General features: G+C 44.6%; 1 protein-coding gene across 5 annotated transcripts in view; it reads left to right on the forward strand.

Annotated features, from left to right (window-relative positions):
* Positions 1 to 17,466, forward strand: part of MAP3K13 (mitogen-activated protein kinase kinase kinase 13) — a 77,897-nt gene continuing 60,431 nt past the window's right edge. The window contains exons 1-5 of one of the 5 annotated variants that reach the window (XM_083848797.1): positions 1 to 148; positions 727 to 880; positions 2,469 to 5,902; positions 12,688 to 12,772; positions 14,114 to 14,230. The gene's annotated coding sequence lies outside the window, so the exon portion shown is untranslated. Of the gene's footprint in view, positions 149 to 190; positions 881 to 1,518; positions 5,903 to 6,319; positions 7,377 to 12,687; positions 12,773 to 14,113; positions 14,231 to 17,466 lie in introns of those variants that run through there. The other 4 variants (XM_083848796.1, XM_083848798.1, XM_083848801.1 and 1 more) reach the window with 4 other exon arrangements.

A 17,466-nucleotide genomic window follows, 5' to 3' on the forward strand; every position in this document is an offset into this window, starting at 1 on the left:
CCCTTTTCGTGCCGCCTGCCCTAACGCCGGGACTGGCCGGGCTCTGCCCCCAGACAGGGCTGCCGAAAGGCGGTTTACCTGCGGGCAGGTACCCCCGAGCCTGAGCTGGGGGGCAGCCGTCAGAAAAAGCCGTTTTCGGCTCATTGAAGTACGATAAAGCTCGGTCTGGAAGGGCTGAGGAAGAGATTCCTGATTAGGACGGCTGCAGTTGATTTCAACTGATGCTGAAACAAACCAGAAACTTTTATTAACACTTGTGTTAGCCAGCATTTGGAGAGCACGCTGAACGTTGTCATCGCTTTGCAGCTCCCGAGGTGCTCTCTGTGGTTAAACAGAAAAGGGCTGGTCCTGCTAACACCTCTGCTGGAGGCTCAGGCCCTCGTGTGAGGTTAAAGGTTGGGCTAGATGAACTTACAGGTCTTTTCCAACCTGAATGATTCTATGATTTTTAAAAAAAATTAGTACAGAAAAGCTAATGAATTGAGGATGTGGGAAGTGTTGTCATAAAATCCCTCCAAAAAGGCTAAGAGGTAGGAAAAAAATAAAGTTGTTTCTAATATCATACCTGTATCCGTTGTACTAAAAGGTAATTTAAGGGAAAGAAAGTGTTCTTCAGAGGAAAAATTCCTGGACCTTGAAGAACTGTTGACTTTTTATATGGACCTATTGGATTTTATATGGATTTATTGGTTCAGTTGTCCTATCCTACAACCATCCCTGGTGCAGGTGATGGAGAATGCATCCAGAGCACGTAACAAGGATGCTGCGGGAGCATCCACACGCAGCGCTGGGTCAGAGAGGTCAGAGCTGCCCCCGGACCCGGCTGAATCACCCAGTAACTCCTGCAGAAAAATGCACCAGCCACACACATCTCTCCCAGGTATGGGCATCTAACGAGACCTCCCTTTCACTGTGGGTTGCAGAGTGGGGTGTAGTCTGTCTTAATTAGCTTGTTGTGGAAAGTTTTATTGAAATGTTTTTATATCTCTATAATCTTTCTTTTTTAACTTTTTAACCTTTAAAAGACAACCACTGGGCAGAAGGGCTGCAGCTCCTTCCACTGGTGTGGAACAGGTATAGGTAATTATAGAACTTGATTTATGTGTCTGGAAGGTTCTGTATGAATATACGGTCTTCTTTCACAGCAACTGCTGCCTTTCTTGTTCTATGTGGCAGATCACTACAACTCTTCGTTCATTTTTAAGCAAGATAGAAAACAAAATCAGGAATAATGGTCTGCAATTGGCTTGTAAAACAGTGTATTCTGTGAGTTTACAAAAATGCTGTAAACTATGCCTTGCACTTGTGGGAGCTAACTGATCTATTGTTTTTTTATTAACCAGAACAAAATCAAAGATCACTCTGATTAGTTGCACTTTCTGTTTATGATTTACAGGTCTATTTTTCTTGTCCTTTAATAATGTAACCAGCATAGTTGTAACAAAACAGGACCCTTCTGCGCGTGAATAAACATGGAAGAAAACAGTTTTCAGGAACAGATAGCTCTGTGACTTCACAAATTCACAGAAAGGTTCCAGTAAATGTTTAAGGTTTATTGTTGTAAGCTTTCTGTTTGTCTTTTATTTCTTTTAAAGACAGAATTTGGTAACAAGAAGACAAAGTTCATTTAAGTTTATATGGTAGAGGGAATTAAAGTCTTCAGAGCTTTCTGCCAAATACTTAATCTGTTCTGTGCCGAGCTGTACAAGGACTAAGTGCCAGGGCCTGAGTTTAAATGCAACCCCCAAAATGCAAATTTCAAACCAGTGGAGAAAGAAGAGTGCATGGGCAGGCCCCAGATTAAGTTTCTTGATGTTTGTACTTTATTTTTTGGTTTGTTTGTTGCTTTCCCCCCACCCCTTAGCTGTTTTCACAGCAGTATGATCCAAGGCAATGCAGCCCTGCGATATATCTGAGCTGATCTTGAGCACAGACAGCTGTGGGAAGAGGCTGCAGAGCCAGTTGGTGCAGTCAACCTTGACAAAATGTAATCAAGACACTCAAGTTTCTTTCTGCAAGCTCTTGAGAAATTCAGCGAGCTTGTACAGATATCCAGAACTTCTAAGGCTCTTCCACGTGGAGCAGGGCTCTTCCCTTCAGACTGCCTGGCAGTTTGTACCTTGATGAAAAACAGCTGTTGGCTATAAAGCCATGAGATGTGGTGACAGCTTTCTTAGCTATAGGCCTGCCAAAAGAAAATGTACCTAAAATACAGCTAAACTGGAATCTCAAAAATAGCTCATGTTCATGTTCTGCAAAGGGCAGTCCTGGTCTTGTCTGCCTCTGCAACAGCTGATGCCATTTCAGAAGTAAACTATGATTATGTGAAGGCTTAATCTTGTGCAAAAAAAGACTGAGTAACCAAAGGCTTGCTTTCAAGAGGACAAGAAAGCAGGGAGATAGCGGCAAATGTTCCTGAGTGTTGTTGTGTTTTGTCAGCCCTTTGTTTACTGGTCTTTTGACTACAGAGTAGAGGATGATGCTGAGAAGATACACCATGTGCCTACTGCAGTTCTGGAGAAGTGAAAAGCTTTTCAAAAGGGGAATAACAATTCCTTAGAGACTCCATTACGAGAAATGGAAATGAGGAGTATTCACCAAAGGACAGATTTCGATGAATATGGATGTTGTGTTCTGTCTGCCACCCCCAGCATGTGCTGTGGTAAAGAAAAAGAACTCTGCTTCTTCTGGAGTTGGAGTACCACGAGTCTGGCAAGTCTCCTACAACGTCCTGGGATCATCAGCCTTGCTCAGAAAGTGCTGAATGATACAAAGAAATGCTTTACAGGAGGCTCAGGTTAATTTTTATTCCAGCTTACTGTTAATCCATGGTACTTCAGAAGATGCAGCTTGATTTGCTATAAACTTATTCACAGGGAACAAAAATTCCTGAAAAATGATTATTAGACAAGTTGAAAAAAACATGTCCATCTCTGGCCCCAAATGCATTTGAAAAGGAGGGACTGCAGTGATGTTGCGTCAGCTGCAGGAGCAGTGGATTTCTGCTGAAACTACTCAGGAATCTGGGAGATCCAGCTAGCTGCATTGCACAATCCAAGCTGAGGTTTTGTGGTAAAACCCATGGCTGCACTAGTGAGGAGGGTAGGAACTCTGAAAACTTACTTGATCTTGACAGCAACTGGTCTAAACAATGGGTTTAAATTACCCTCTGCTGTTGAAGTGGCTAAGAGGGCCTGCTGAATTCAACAACTGTTTTCTGCTTTCCTTCTTACAGCTAAGATTATTGGGGGACTAGATTATTTGGGTAGATTATTTGCTGTAAAAAACAGCTGATCTACTCACCTCTGTGATCTTTTGTCTGCTACACTGTCCTCTGCTCCAGGCTAACACCTTTATCTATGGTAAAAACAATATTGGTAAACATCTGATCATCAGATAGTATTCAAAGGCTTCTTTGGTTATGCCCACCCTGATGTGACCTCCTCTGCTAACTGTAACTCCTCTTCTAAACTGTTCCCCAAAACAGTGAGCTGGAGTTCACAGCCTCAGGGCGGGCAGATGTAACTCTTTGAAAGGCACAGCTGGAGTAAGCGCAGTAACTACATTACACAAGATGTGCTCCAAGACGTATTGTGGGGTGTAAAATATCACCCTATCCTAGACTTTCCTAGACTTGAATTTCCACTGCAGAACCTCAGCTGTAGAAGGCTGTTCAGTTGTAGGAGGTTGTTTTAGCAATGAGCCACTTCGTGATAGGCATATTTAAAAACTTTTCCTTCCTTCTGGGCATCTTTTTAGGCTTTTTTCCTTTAGTGTAAAAGGTTTTAAATGTCTTGAAAACTTCACCTCCCGTTCTGTCTCCCAGACCAAGGCTAGGCTTAATTATAAATGCAGTATTTATCACTGTTAGTAGGTACTTAAAACCAGGGCTGTAGGTCCAGCGCAGTTGTACCTCTGGTAAGTCACCACTGCTGCATGCCCTTTCAAAATAAGCAGCTCCTTTCTTCTGAGAGTGCAGTGAGATGGTGCTTAGGGCAGGACAGCTAGTTGTCATACGGAGGCTTTGCTCTGTTCTTTATTTTCTTGAAATCACGAGCTACCCCTCTAAAAATCCCCAGGTCTGTTTTTTTTTATACATATATATAAACAGCAAAGCCTGCAAAGCAAAAGCCATTGACGCTTTTGCACACACAAAGCTGCTGTAACATATTTGTTAGGAATGTGCAAAACCACAATGTTTTCCATCAAGTCAGTGCCCTGTTCAGCACTTAGTTCCCTCTCTATTGCTCTGCACATACAAGTCATTTTAATATTTAAATTATTTTAAAAGCGATCATTTCAAGTTAAGGATCTTACATTGTTCTGGCAGGGAGAACTCATCTGTCAGTCGTGTGCAATCGTCCAAGCCTATTTCTTTTCATGATTTTTAAGCTCGGATAATTGCGTGGTTTCAAAGCAACACCTTCTGGCAAGCCGCGGTATTGCTTGTGCCAGCAGACACCTTCCTCTTGGATTTACTTGGGACAAAACAGCGACGGCACAGCGGCCTTCAGAGATGGTCCCTGGTTGCTTAGCGAGCGCAATGCAGTGTGATTGACTTGATTACTACGGCTTCCACTGGCAGAGAAGTAAACATGGGGAGCGTTTTCCAGATTTTTTTGGGTGAGCAAACATAAGAACTTAGTGTTGTCACACAGATATAATTGTCCTTTTTGTTTGTTTATACTACACAGGCTAGTTTACAGGGAATAATATCACCCAAAACAATACAGGGCTTCATTCAAAAAACTGAAGTCCATGAACAAACGATGCTTGCTATCATCCCTGTATATTAATTTGGACATTAGTGGTTACAATTTCCTTATTTTACTCCCTTCTACAGCTCACTGTAAAACTGACTGGCAGAAAATTGAAGAGTGAATGAAAATTCAGAACATTTTCAGAAAACATTATTAATTAAAGTATCAGTTTGAAGTATCGTAGTCCCTTGGCATTGAAGCAGTACCGTTGTCCTTATGAACTAGCAAAAGTACTATGATGTGGAAGCATCACAGAAAAGCACTAATGAAGGTCACAGTTCCCTTACTCGCAGCATCTACACACGGTTTAAGCACTGCTGTACGGTATTAGTATCACCATGAGATAATCCAGCAAATGGGAATCAGACATGAAGAACGCCAGGTGATTTATACAGAAGGCTGAGATACGATGTAAATGTTCATATACGCACTACAAATAAAAGCAACGCAAGCAATTGTAGAGGGACGTTTCTTCAAGGAGACAATAAAATTGTCAGTAATGATGATAAAAAAGATACACGTAATCAATAAATGTTTCTGCTCTCCGTTCCAGGCTGCAGGATGATTTGTAGATGTACCACTAACGAAACTGTAGTAAAGTCCAGGGGTAAAGTACAATGTTAAAAGCACCTGTCCAGGACTGACATCTTAATACCCAGTTTGGTTACGTAGGCTGCATCCTAACATTTTGTGAGGACTGGTGAGAAAGTTTTTTAGGCTTTTTGGGCTGGTATCGCCAGCTGTCTCCAACAGCAGGGGAAACCTCAGGTTAGAGAAAACCAACATTACCGTGAGGAATGCCGGTTTCGGGTAACGTTTCCCGTAACCCCCTTCCTGGTGCTGTATCTGCTGTAAACTCTCACAAAGAAATGTAAACAGCCACAAGTGCTGGGAAGGCCTCCGGGGGGGGGCACAGGCCGCTCGCAGCCCCCGGCCCGGCCGCTCCCGGTGTCCCTGCGCGCCCCCAAAATGTCGGCGGGTGCCGGCCCACGGCTGCGCCGTGCCGGCGGCGCGGCCCCGGAAGCGGCGGGGCGGTGCTCGGGAGGCCGGCCCGGCGGGGCGGTTCCGTACCCAGCCGAGCCGTGCCGAGCCGAGGCGAGCCGTGCCGTGCCGTGCCGTCGGCGGCGGGACGCCGTGCCCAGGTAACGAGGGTGACCGGGCCGGGGGCGACGGGGCTGGGGCAGGGCGCTGCTGCCCCCTTGGGGGTGGCGTGGGGCGGCACGGCGCGGGCCCCCGGTGTCCCCCGGTCCCCCCCATTTGACCCCCGGTTCCTCCCGGTTGTCTCCCAGTGCTCCCCGGTTGCCCCCCGATGCCCTCCCCTCCCCCGGTCCCTCCCGGTTGCCCCCGCTGCCCCCCCAGTGCTCCCCCGGTTGCCCCCCGGTGTCCCTCCCGCTCGGCACCGCTGGAGCCAGGCACCGACTTGTTGTAGGGCCCTTAGGTTGCTCGATTGAAAGCAGGACTTTGGCGTGTTTGGGAAGTTCCCCCCGGGGCAGGAGCTGTTTCTCAGCCCTGTGGAGAAGTGAGGCGCTGGCAGTGCCGGTAAGAAGCTCGAGGCAGGTGTCGCAGGGCATGGTCTGCTCTGCCCGGGAAGGAGGCAGCGTTTAACCAGATCTTTGCACAGAATCTGGAGCAAATCGTGTCTGAGTTAAGACTGTGGTGTTTATCGCAACCCTGTTGGAGCAAAATGTATCACAGGCTATTGGCAGATCAAAATAAATCTGCACAGGCTGCTGTGGTTTTGTGCCGTATTCAGTTAAAAAGTGCGCACAGTAATTTTGATGCCTCTCTCTCGTGACAAGTTTGGAAGAGTGAAAGGGACGGCTTCAGCTGGCGCCTTGCGTGGATTGCCTGGCCTCACCTGATGAAGTGAGACCAGGGGTAGCGGCGGGCAGCGCGGTGCCTGAAGCGTGAGGGGAGGTGGCACCTGGCCTCCCCACGGGCACAGCCTGCTGCCTCCAGCCCGTTTTTGTGAGGGGGATGGAGATGGGAGCAAATAATATACTTGCAAGCATTGTGCAATGAAAATGAAGTTTTGGGAGTAAATGGTCAGGACCTGTCATCCTCCTCTTTTGTGGGAGTTTTGTGGCTCGAAACTGCTAAGATCACTTTGTGGCTTCATTTGCATTTCTTGTGTCCTCTAGTTACACTACTTCACAGGTAGACTGCTCTTAGCATACTGATCGTGTTGTCAAAGCAGAGCGAAAAAATAAAGAGAAATGCTTTCAGCACTCATTCTGAGGTGGATTTGAACCCTGATCTGATGGCTCCGAGCAGCCATGCGAGATGCGAAAGCTTACGTTTCTGGTAACTGCCAGGAAGGGTGGGAGGTGGTGCTGCTGAGGTGGCCCTGTGCACCTCTTTCCTGCCCTCCAACTACCCAGTTTCGTTGCCTCTTGTGTGCGGCAGGTATCAGGGCTTGTGTGGCCAGCTGGGTTCGTATCTGGCCAGCAATTAGCACCAGACAGAAAGCGAAGTGAGCGAGCTGACGGGCTGCCTGTATTGCTGCTGGTGCCTGTAAAAGGGAGAGGCAGGCCCGCCCATTTAGGCTGTGGCACGGCTCAAAATCAGTTAAGCTGCTCGTGGAAGTGCGCCCTGAGGCTGCAGTTCCTTGGACAGGTGAGCTGGCCAAGTGGTTTTATGTTTTATTATTTTTTGAGACTGGAAGATCTTGTTCCCTGCTCACCTCCAGGTCCTAGTCAGTACATTTAGGTAAAAGTTCTGCAGTACTGTCTGTCTCCTTGTTTCATGATGTGGCTGATATTCTCAGCCTCCTCACACCGGACATTTTTTCAGGAAATAAACTAAAACTAAAAATGCTTCTGCTATAAAAAAAAAAAGTTACTTTTTTAAGGATGGCATAAGAGTTACTTTTCTTTAAAAGGGTGACGCATGTTACCTTAAGTATAAAGGGCTAGAAATGTAGCATTGCAGAATTTTAGAAATTTACCTGTAGTAATTATCACCAGTAACTGCACTAGAATCATTGCTGAAACAGGTGTTCAGTTTCAGAGAACAAAAGCAGTTCTTGCTAAACGCAAAGATAGGAGTACTTGCCAAAAAATAAGTAAACCGCGCTTAGATAAAGAAAACAGGTGGATAAACAATTGAAATGTAGTAAACCGGTAATTTTAGTCTTAGTTGCTGTGTTTTGATCTGAACTTTGTTTCATGAGCAGTTTGAGAAAGACCTCTGCCTGGAAATAACATAAAAGATGAGAATATTAGCAGTAGTTTATGTTGGAGGCATACAAAGAGTAATTCTGGGATCTGACCAATTTGGTTAGTTACACTTAGAAAATCAGCTGAAGTCTGTGCTTGTACAGCAGTACGTAGATTTATCCAAATATTATTGGAGAATATATACTTCTTGTAAAGCCCAAGAGCTTTATATAAGAGTTTGTGACAAAGTTTAATAGCAGAATTGCAGTGGAAAAGTGCTGAATTTTGCTTAATTTGTAAATGATTTCTGAACTGTGTCTTCTGCCCCTCTCTTGAGCCTGTTCTGGAGTATACGTCATCTTGCTTAGAAATTGCAATATGCTTCTGTGGAAGTATTTTCTTTTAGGTCATTTATTAAGATTATTAGACCTGAATCTTAGCTGCTGTCCTTGTAGAATTTGTCTATACAACTTCCCATAAAGAAGATAAATTGCCATTTGTTATTCTTGGTCAGAAAAGGTAGTGTGAGATTTAATAAGCTACTGTATCATACTCTAGGTGGGTCCCTGTGGTACAGTGCCCAAGTTAAATATTTACCTGCTGTATAGGACTTTGGCCCTGCGTAACCCTTGCCAAACACCAGCTCTGTAGCCAGAAGGAAAGTGGCAAAGATAATGGCACAGTAAAACTTGTCCCCGTCTAGACTGGAGCCGGTCTAGCTGGGCACAGAAACAGCCCAGATCACAGCAGGGCTCAGCCTGGTAACGCTTGTAATGATAAACCCGGAGTCTGAACACCTTATGCCTTTTTTTCCTGTCTCCACGGAAAATAAACATTAATTAAAATGGCATTTCAAGAAAAGTATGAAGTGAAAATGTAAAAAAAATATATATATATATTTAGTGTGTTTTTAACTACGTAAGCATCAACCACCACGTAGTGTGCTCCTGTTGAGTGCTGGTGGGCTCTGCTGCAGGGGGTGGTGACAGCCCCCCTCTGTCACTCTGTAGGTAGTGAAATGACGGGAATCTGCGGTCTCCTAGCTGGTGTCGAGTTTGGTGATCCTTCCTGGTCTTGCTCTTGTTTATACTTAAACATACCTTTAGCTGGAGGAAATTGTGGGCCAGTAGGCCAGCGTTCAGAGGCCTGGGACTTCTGGGGCCATTCCTTCCAGCACAGAAGACTTTTTATTTCTTTTATAAACTTTATCGTTTTTTGGGAAAAAAAAAATAACATTTCTTTTTCTTGTACAGATTCCCTTTCAAATATGAACTAAGCGTAAGTGGTTGAGTATTTTGGGGCTGTTCCATGCCTCTCTTGCTGTTGTGGGCTTTCTTGCAAAGTTCTAAAATCTGGTTGATAAACTGCCTTGAAAAGAGAGGAATTCCTCTGGAACGGATGAGATTAGATGTGTTCCTCGGTGATGTGGCATGTTTCATTCTTGAGTGCTTTGCTATGGGGAGCTCAGCATGTGACACTGAAAGCTGTATAACAGAGAACTCATTTTTCTAGCTGAGAGGCTTTGTAAGCGGGAGGCGTCTTAGACTTTCTTATTTGCTAGTGGGGAATAAGAGCTTCCAGCTAATCAGAGGTTGGTACTAAACAAAACCCCAACAAACAACAACAAAAATAACTAGTTATGCATGGTGCTTTAGGCGAAGGAATTTCTGCATGCCTTAGTGGTAAAATGTTTTTGAATTATTTACGTGGGGGGGGGATATAAGTTATTTTATGTTTTTTGGTAAGTCTGGTTCACTGTCAGGATCCAATTCTGGGAAGGCTTTCATGCTATCAGAATGAGGCGGGGTTTGTCATATGGACTTCATTTGCTTCAGTTGTTTTTGTTCAACAAAAGAAACATTTTGCTTTAGATGTAGGATTGGGTTGATAAGTCCTGCCTTTGTACTAACTCATTTTGAAGCTGTTTCCCTAGATGTGACGGACTTGAATCGCCCCTGGCTCAGTCTGTGCGTATTCTGGAACATGCATTACAGAGCTGTCTGAGAGAGCCTGTGGAGTGAAAGGTCGCTCGGGTTTTTAGTGTTTGTCATCTTTTACTGCTTTGGGAGTTTAATGCGGCGTTGTGGTTCACCTCAGGTGTGTTTATATTAAAATCTTGGTTTCAAAGGTGCGTGGATGCTTAGTGTAACCGAGATCAGGATTTAGGCTGACCTCCAGATGGTGGTCAGAGGATTACTTCAAGAGCTGATTATGAGAGTGTTCTTTGTATAAGTCCCATGCCTAACTGAATAGTTACATCACAAAGATTTTTCTTTAATGACTCATCAGGCAATTTAGTGTGTGTGGGGAAAAAACTCTAACTTTCTGATGAAGCTTGTTTTTCCTTTAGCCCATCTGGCTCATATTGAGCTGTACCCCAGCACTTGCAGGCTATTTTAGTGACTATTCATTTCCTGACTCTGAAAATGACATCTATAGTATCTTTGTTGTCTGGATATCTTTCTCTGCATGTGTGGCCTACATTTGTCCTTGCGTTCATCTGCTGAGTGAGAGTACTGCTGTGGTGGGAACTGTGAGCAAAGCCCGTTGTTCACGGTGTATTTAGATGTAGACTCCACTGAGAGAGCGTGTGTGATTTTTGAAGTTTCCTAGTGCAGAAGGTAGTCAGCATGCCCAGCTTCAGAGCCAAGCCAAGGGGAACGTACCAGCGCAAGCAGCAAGTTGATGAGAAAATGTTCCTTATCTTCCTTTTGCCCATTGCAGTTGCAAAGAAACATCTTGTCCGCTTCTTCAGAGGCTTGTGGGCTATGGCTGCTCCTTCCTTAGCTCGGTAGCTTTGCCCAACGAGTCACAGGTACAGGCTGATGCCCTGGCGTCTGCAGCTCCGGGTCGCTGCTGGCGTGCTCACCTGGCTGCACGGTCGCCGTCTCATTCGGTGCCTGCTGCTGTGGCCACTGCAGTTTTGGCCTTTGCTGTGTGGCAGGATGGCTCAGTGCTAGAGGGGGTGAAGTTTCCTCAGTTACCGGTCCCTGCGGACCACTTGGGTGCTGCTGGAAGAGCAGTTTCCCACCGGTGCTGTGTTTCTAGCACTGCTGCTGGCTTCACATCAGCCAAACACTTGAGTGTCGGAGGAGGTGGAGAAGTTGGGCTCTCATGCGGGTGGCCAAGGGCCTCAGCAGGTAGCAGACTGACTTCTGACTTCTCCTTAACATCCTTTGTTTTCCAACTGTTTGTCTTAACGACGACCTGAATGCTAAAGTTCGTGGTGTTGCTCAGTGGCACCGTGACTCCCCTTAGGGAATGAGAAATGTTTACAGGTCTTTTAGTCACGGCGCTGCTGGGAGCACTCCTCTCTCTCCGTGCCTTCCCAAGTGGAGGTTAGCACAGCGTATAGATGACTAGGAGTACTTTGACCTTCTGGTTCACTTACAAATACAGTACTTTTTTATGGTTTATTTACATTCCTCGAGGTACTGTGCCCTGTAGTTTCGATGTAATTACCTGTCTGTAATGGGAGGAAATACTGGTGCTGGATAACTTATTTGTTGTGTTTTTGTGCTTAGAGACTCCTCCTGCAGCCTGGTGGGCAGAAGATTGTTCAAAGGTGTCAGCTGCAAGCAAGGAGATGATTTTTTGTGTTCAATAATCCATTGCTTATTCCTGGGGGCAAGAACTGCTGGGGAGAAATAATGCAACCTGTTGATGGGAGTTGTTCAGTGCAGTCATGTTTGGGGGCTCGGTAAGATGACCAGGTAGCCAGCTGACTGAAGAGGACTGTATGTCTGACCCCAAACAGGCTCCTCAGGGTTCTGCAAGATGTGATGCGTTGTGGTGCATCAGATAATGGATGGATGCTTTTGTTGATTCTCTCCTGCCCAAGGGATCCTGGAACCTTCTGCCTATTTTGTGGGAGGCCCACATGATTACAGGACCAAAAGACAGCTCAAACTTCAGCTTCGTGCGTTGGATTGCACAGACTCAGTGCCAGATAGTTCTTGACACTTATAACGCCCTGCTTTTTCTCCAGTAAGAGACTGTCATTGTTACAAAGAAAAACGTTAGTAGAAAGCCGGCCCGGCCAAAAGGCTGGCTTCCCTTCTTTGTGTTCGATGAGTTCACTGTATCTTTCAGAGCTTAGAATACTTCATACTCCTTATTTCTTATTCTTTCCCAGTAAGTCATGCTCTTTCCTGTTTGCTCTGTAAGATTTCATTTCAGTCTTTTTCTGAAACCTCACATCTCCAAGGCATAGATGCTATACCACTTACGTGTCCCAACACCTACTGTGTGTTGAGAGAATACTCTTTTGCTTAATTAGAGGACAAAATTTTTCCAGATGCTCTTTGAAACCACTACTGAGAGAGTGAGGCTATTGCCAGAGTCACTTGGAGGTGCATTAGAGACTCTCAGGAGCTTGTTTATGCTCTGTGTGATGAGAGATATTCCTTGTCCTCTTTTCCCCCAGGCCAGTTTAAATTATGCTGATAGTATTAATGAAGAACGCTTCCAAGTCTGATATCACTCTGAACACACCTCCAGGTTTTTGCTGTAGATACTTACCAAGCACTGGGATTTTGCAGAGTCATCCAGGAATGAAACTGCATTTTGTTGAGCTGTACTAGGGTTGTGGTTTGCATGGAGGGCTCCGATGCTTATTTCTGGATTCTCCAAGTGAGTAGCTCCAAGCAGGGCTCTACGAGCATGCTGTGTGCACGCAGTTGCCTGATGTTAGAGGAGAGTTGCTTTTAAGAGGCTGACATTCTTTAATCTATGTTGCTTGACGCTCCACTCTCCTTCTCTTTTTGCAGTTCTTCCAAACTCCAGCAGCAAGGTGAGAAGAACTGCGATTCTGGGACGTATGCAAAGCCTCTGTACCTGTAAGCCTGCAAAGAGGTATGGGACTTGCCCTGCAGATACAGCCAAAGGGGGAAAGGCTCTTGGGAAGATGGCATCCCAAGCAGTCGAGTGTGGCAGCGTATGCTGAGCTGTAGTTATTGGGAAGTAGCTGTGTTTTCCTAGGCTTCCTGGCTGATGGGAACCTTGAGAATGCGACCTGAGTAAACTAGAACAGATGGAGGGTTTCGCTGCCCTGGATAGCATTGTGACTTTTTCACGGGCACTTGCAAAAGGGCAGTGTACAGAATATTGATAACAGGAACTGCAGGACATGCTGTGTTGAGTTGTTATCTGCCTAAATAGCTGCTAGTCCAATTCCATTAATGCTTGCATATTTAATAAACTTTTAATGTTGGATTTTAATGAGTTGGCAGTTATCTCTGAACATCCAGCTGCAGCAGTCACACAGTCGAGGAGGCTCTCAAATGCGGCTTTCTCTCAGAAGACATGTGGCCTTTTCTTGGGCAGGCAGCACTTCACAGGCCATAGCATGCTTTGCTTTATCCTGTGCTGATGTGCTTCAACGATGAATTTCCTAATGGGGGAGTTTTTTCAGGGGAGGAATCTTAAAAAGCTGAGTGTAAGAGAACATGACCTTGGTTAATCTCACAGTGAACCATTTATCTACTTGGGTTAATTCTTGCCAGAGATCTAAATATTGGCTGCAAAATGGGGCCTGTTAAGGAATTTGTTTCTAACGTGGCATTTGTTCATTTACAATCCAAATGTTTTGGCTTTGTCTTTTCAGCCTTGTTTTCCAAACATCTATCAAACTCCTCAAAACACCAAACTAAGTGCCTAAGTGGCTAAGAAGTGCCCTCACAGTGCCCTCACTTGTGCAGCACAGTTGTACTTGAGTGTCCCTAATGAGGTTAAGGAAGCTAATGTATTGTTGATGAGACCTTGGTGAAATTGAGCAGAAAAGTTCAGTGTTAGTATTTCTGAGATAAGCCCAAGTGTAATGAATAAATGTCAGTACGTAAAATGCATCAAACAAAGTGAGAAGGGACTTTTGATAACACAGTGTAATTCCCTGCTCTGGCACCAGTGTGACTTTAAAGTCACTTCCCATTCCCCGTCTTCAGGATACATTCTCAGTATGCTACTGTAACGTAGATATTAAATACATAAACTGTGAGGGTCGCAGAGGTAAAGAATGGAGCCTTTACTGCCATTTGTCAGCATAGCTGTTCAGTAACCGGAGCCATCAGGTTGGTTTCAGGTGACCTTTCGCTGTGTGCCAGGTAAAAAGCAGGAAAAATGTAATGTTTATGTAACACAGTATTGCTGTCTGCGAGAGCGCTGTATTTTAAACTGAAGTTCATTTTATATCTCCAGAATACCAGTTTCTGAGAGGAACGGCAAAGAAATTTAACTGCAAAAACTGATGGACCATTGCATCTTCCAAAATGAGCCTTTTCACACATTTCTACCGGAAGCTAGAATGTCGTGAAGGTGAGTAGGTTTTGTCGGTGATGGATGAACTGTTTAATGTCCTGGCCCTGACCATCAGTCTTCTCAGAGATGGGACTGCCCTTGATTCAGCTTAGTGTGCACAGGGAAGGCACAGCCCACGGAAGCATATTTGTGAAGCGATTTTCTTTGTCATTGGAAGAAATAATCTAGGAAGCAGGTATATTTTCTGCCATGTCCATTAATTATCATTAATTTGGAAACTCTTGAAGAAATGGAGTGCCTAGTGAAAGAGGTGAACCATGGGAAGGAGCATGGATATTTTTTGGAGGGTGGAGGATGAACAAATGTTTTACTTGCAGGACGAGGAAGTTAAGTTTGAAAGACAAATTTCAGTTTGCCGAATGTATTAAATTAGGTAAGGCTTTTTCAAGTTCTGTTCCAGTCATACCTCAAGTGATGTTATCAGCATTCAGAGTAGCTGAAGAAGACTGCCTGCTGTCACAGATAGTAAGTTAATATCCCCAAAGTAAAGAACATAGTGCTTCAATGAAATTAAATCAGTTTTATTCTGCAGAGTTTGTGGTATCTTTTTGTTATATTTGTACTCATACCCTTAGGGCTGTAGGCAGTGACCATGCAGTATTGTTTTTAAATCCTTTAATAACAGAAATCAAAATGGGAAGTCACAAACAGTTCAGGTTGAAAACATCTTGATTTAGACTTTACTGTCACTTTATGTAAACACATACAAGGAAGCCGTGAGTCTGTGTAAGTCCAGGTTTGCCTGCCTAGTGATATCAATTGTGATTAATTTACTTAGGCTAGTAAAGTTGCTTTTCTGTTAGTTAGCTTATCGATAATTACATTTTCTCTCTTTTTCATATGAACTGCCCAGAACTGATGAACTCAAAGCTAATGGTGCAGTGTGAGTGGTGAAAAATGCATCTAGGTGTTTGCCAGGTGTCATTCTGTCTGTGTGGAAATTGTTTCAAAATGTCCAGCGTTGGAGTCAGAGGCCTCCCGTGTGCAAATACTGCGCAGTGTGGGAAGAAAGCCTGCTAGAAGTTCAGCCTACAATGAACTCAATTTTCCTGTGTTTTTGCAGATTTGAAGCTCTGTGTCCCGTTACCCATGTAAGATTCTTAAATATTTGTATATGGAGCAGTGCTGATGAGCCTCTCATGTGAGTGTAGTACTTGAGAGAGGCAGGGCGATGCAGTAGGAGGGGACCTTACTACTGGAGAAGGGGAAGACTTGTAGCTGGAGAGATACTGTGCATGTTCCTTTGTGCTGTTTGGTCTCTCATAGCTGGAGAGAGAAATACTGTGCACATTCATTTGCACTATTTGGTCTCTGGTATAATCTGCATGATTCTATGTGAAAGGATGGCAAACCGAAACCCCCAAACCAAAAAGTGTTGCTAAGGTCTAAAACCTCGTCCTGCATTAGCCCTGGGTGACAGTGATCTAGCTTTAGTCCTGGGCCCAAGTTCCTCAATCAGAAGCTTTGTTTCTGATTTGTTTTCACTAATGGTAAGTGTGTTGTAATGAATGTCCCTGATAGCTGTGTTTGGGGGAAAAAGTGTTATCAAAATGCTCAGTTGACTTCAGTTTGTATTTGTGAGCATCTCTTTTTTGTTTCTCAGCTAGGACAACTGGATTTTGAGCTTTTGTTACGTGTAGTTAGATGCTGAGAACTCTGGGAAGACTTTGAGTAGGATCTTGCTGTTGATGTTTCACTCTTTCTACCTAATAATGTGGAAGCTAATCTAATGCTACAGAAAAGTAAGATGCTTTCTAAGAGCTTTAAGTTGAGTATTTTATATCTATGTGGAAAAAAATAACAATTCTTTTTCCTGTACTGCTTGCAGTCTAAACATTTAAGACACACTTACTGTTGAACTTGGAGTGCCCTAGTTTCTTTCCACATTATGCGTTCATTATATGTAAAGAGGCTGTGAATGGCTGCGTATTTATAACAATCTTCAGTTATTTTTGGAGGGAAGGATCTTTTAAATTTGGTCTATGAATCCTGCACAAGTAACTGTATATGAATATCTAACTAAAAACTACTTGTGACTGAGTGGTTGTGGAAGTTGGTAGTTACACTGGTGCTGTTTGTGAGTGGGTGAAGGATGGTTGGAAGGTAAAAAAAAAAAAAAAAAAGAGAAGTCATCTGTGAATCCTTTTGCTGGAAAATCTGGAAAACTAGGGAATGTAATTTGGAAATATTTTTTCCGGTGTAGTCTGTATGTTTGTATTGATGTAGATGAACAGAAACACCACCTTCCTTTTGCTCTCTTTCTTCTCCTTTTACATCTTGATGGAAAGTGCAACTCTCTCTGGATAAAGATTGTGCAACAGAGTGAGAAAAGGGTAAGTGTTTGTGAAAGAAGGATATTTTTCTTGCTACAAGGCTTCTTTGTTCTCTGAGGTCAGGAAGAGCTGAGCTCCCAGTCGTTTCATAAGCTCTTCTGTTACCTGTTCGCTGACTGTTAGGTCAGTTCCCCTAAATGAATGGATCCTCCTCTGTATGAGTCATTAGGTAAATATCAGGTAGTGCTGGTATTCTAATACTGGCTACTTTGAGTACTTGCTCCTAGTTCTTGTTTGCAGTTGACTGAGTAATTTCTTAGCTGTTGTCACAACCCCAGTGTTTTTTTTTCAGCACCGGATCTTCTCACAGCGCGCCATGATAGAGATCTTCATTGGTCCTGCTTGCTGGTCTGGCCTTGTCAGAGTGTATGTTTTCAACAGTAGCTGGAAAAATATTTGGAGATGTTTCCAGTAAAACAGTTGGTACTGATTTTTGGCTCAAAGCCTTCTCTTGATCAGAGGCAGCATTGTGGTTTGCCAGATGGCCTGCAGGCTGGATCTGGTGCATGCTCTGATCGCATCCCTCCTGCAGGACAGGGCACGAGAGGCAGCGCTTCGCTGGCCTCCCGTGGGACACCAGAGCACTCAGTGTTCGGAGCTGCCACTAGAGCAGGAGGTGTCAGCAGTTCCTGCCTGCCCCTAAGGACAGCTGACTGCTGCAGGTAGGGCTTCAGGACGGGAGAGCTGAGAGCTGTGCTCCTCCAGCCGCAGCTGCAGCCAGGTGGTGTCTGGGTGGTCGTGATTCCTTGCTGTCTCCTTGAAGAGGAGGCTTGCAGCCTGCATGTGGGGCAGGGCACTTGGGTCTTTGTGCTCACTAGGAAGCTCGGTTGGGAGGGAACAGGGCACGTTGCCCTCTGGCCTATGCAGGTGCCACAAGACTGGCCTCCCGCGTGCATGTGT

This window comes from Anser anser (genome assembly GCF_964211835.1).
Source record: "Anser anser genome assembly, chromosome: 9".
In the NCBI taxonomy this organism is placed as follows: domain Eukaryota; kingdom Metazoa; phylum Chordata; class Aves; order Anseriformes; family Anatidae; genus Anser; species Anser anser.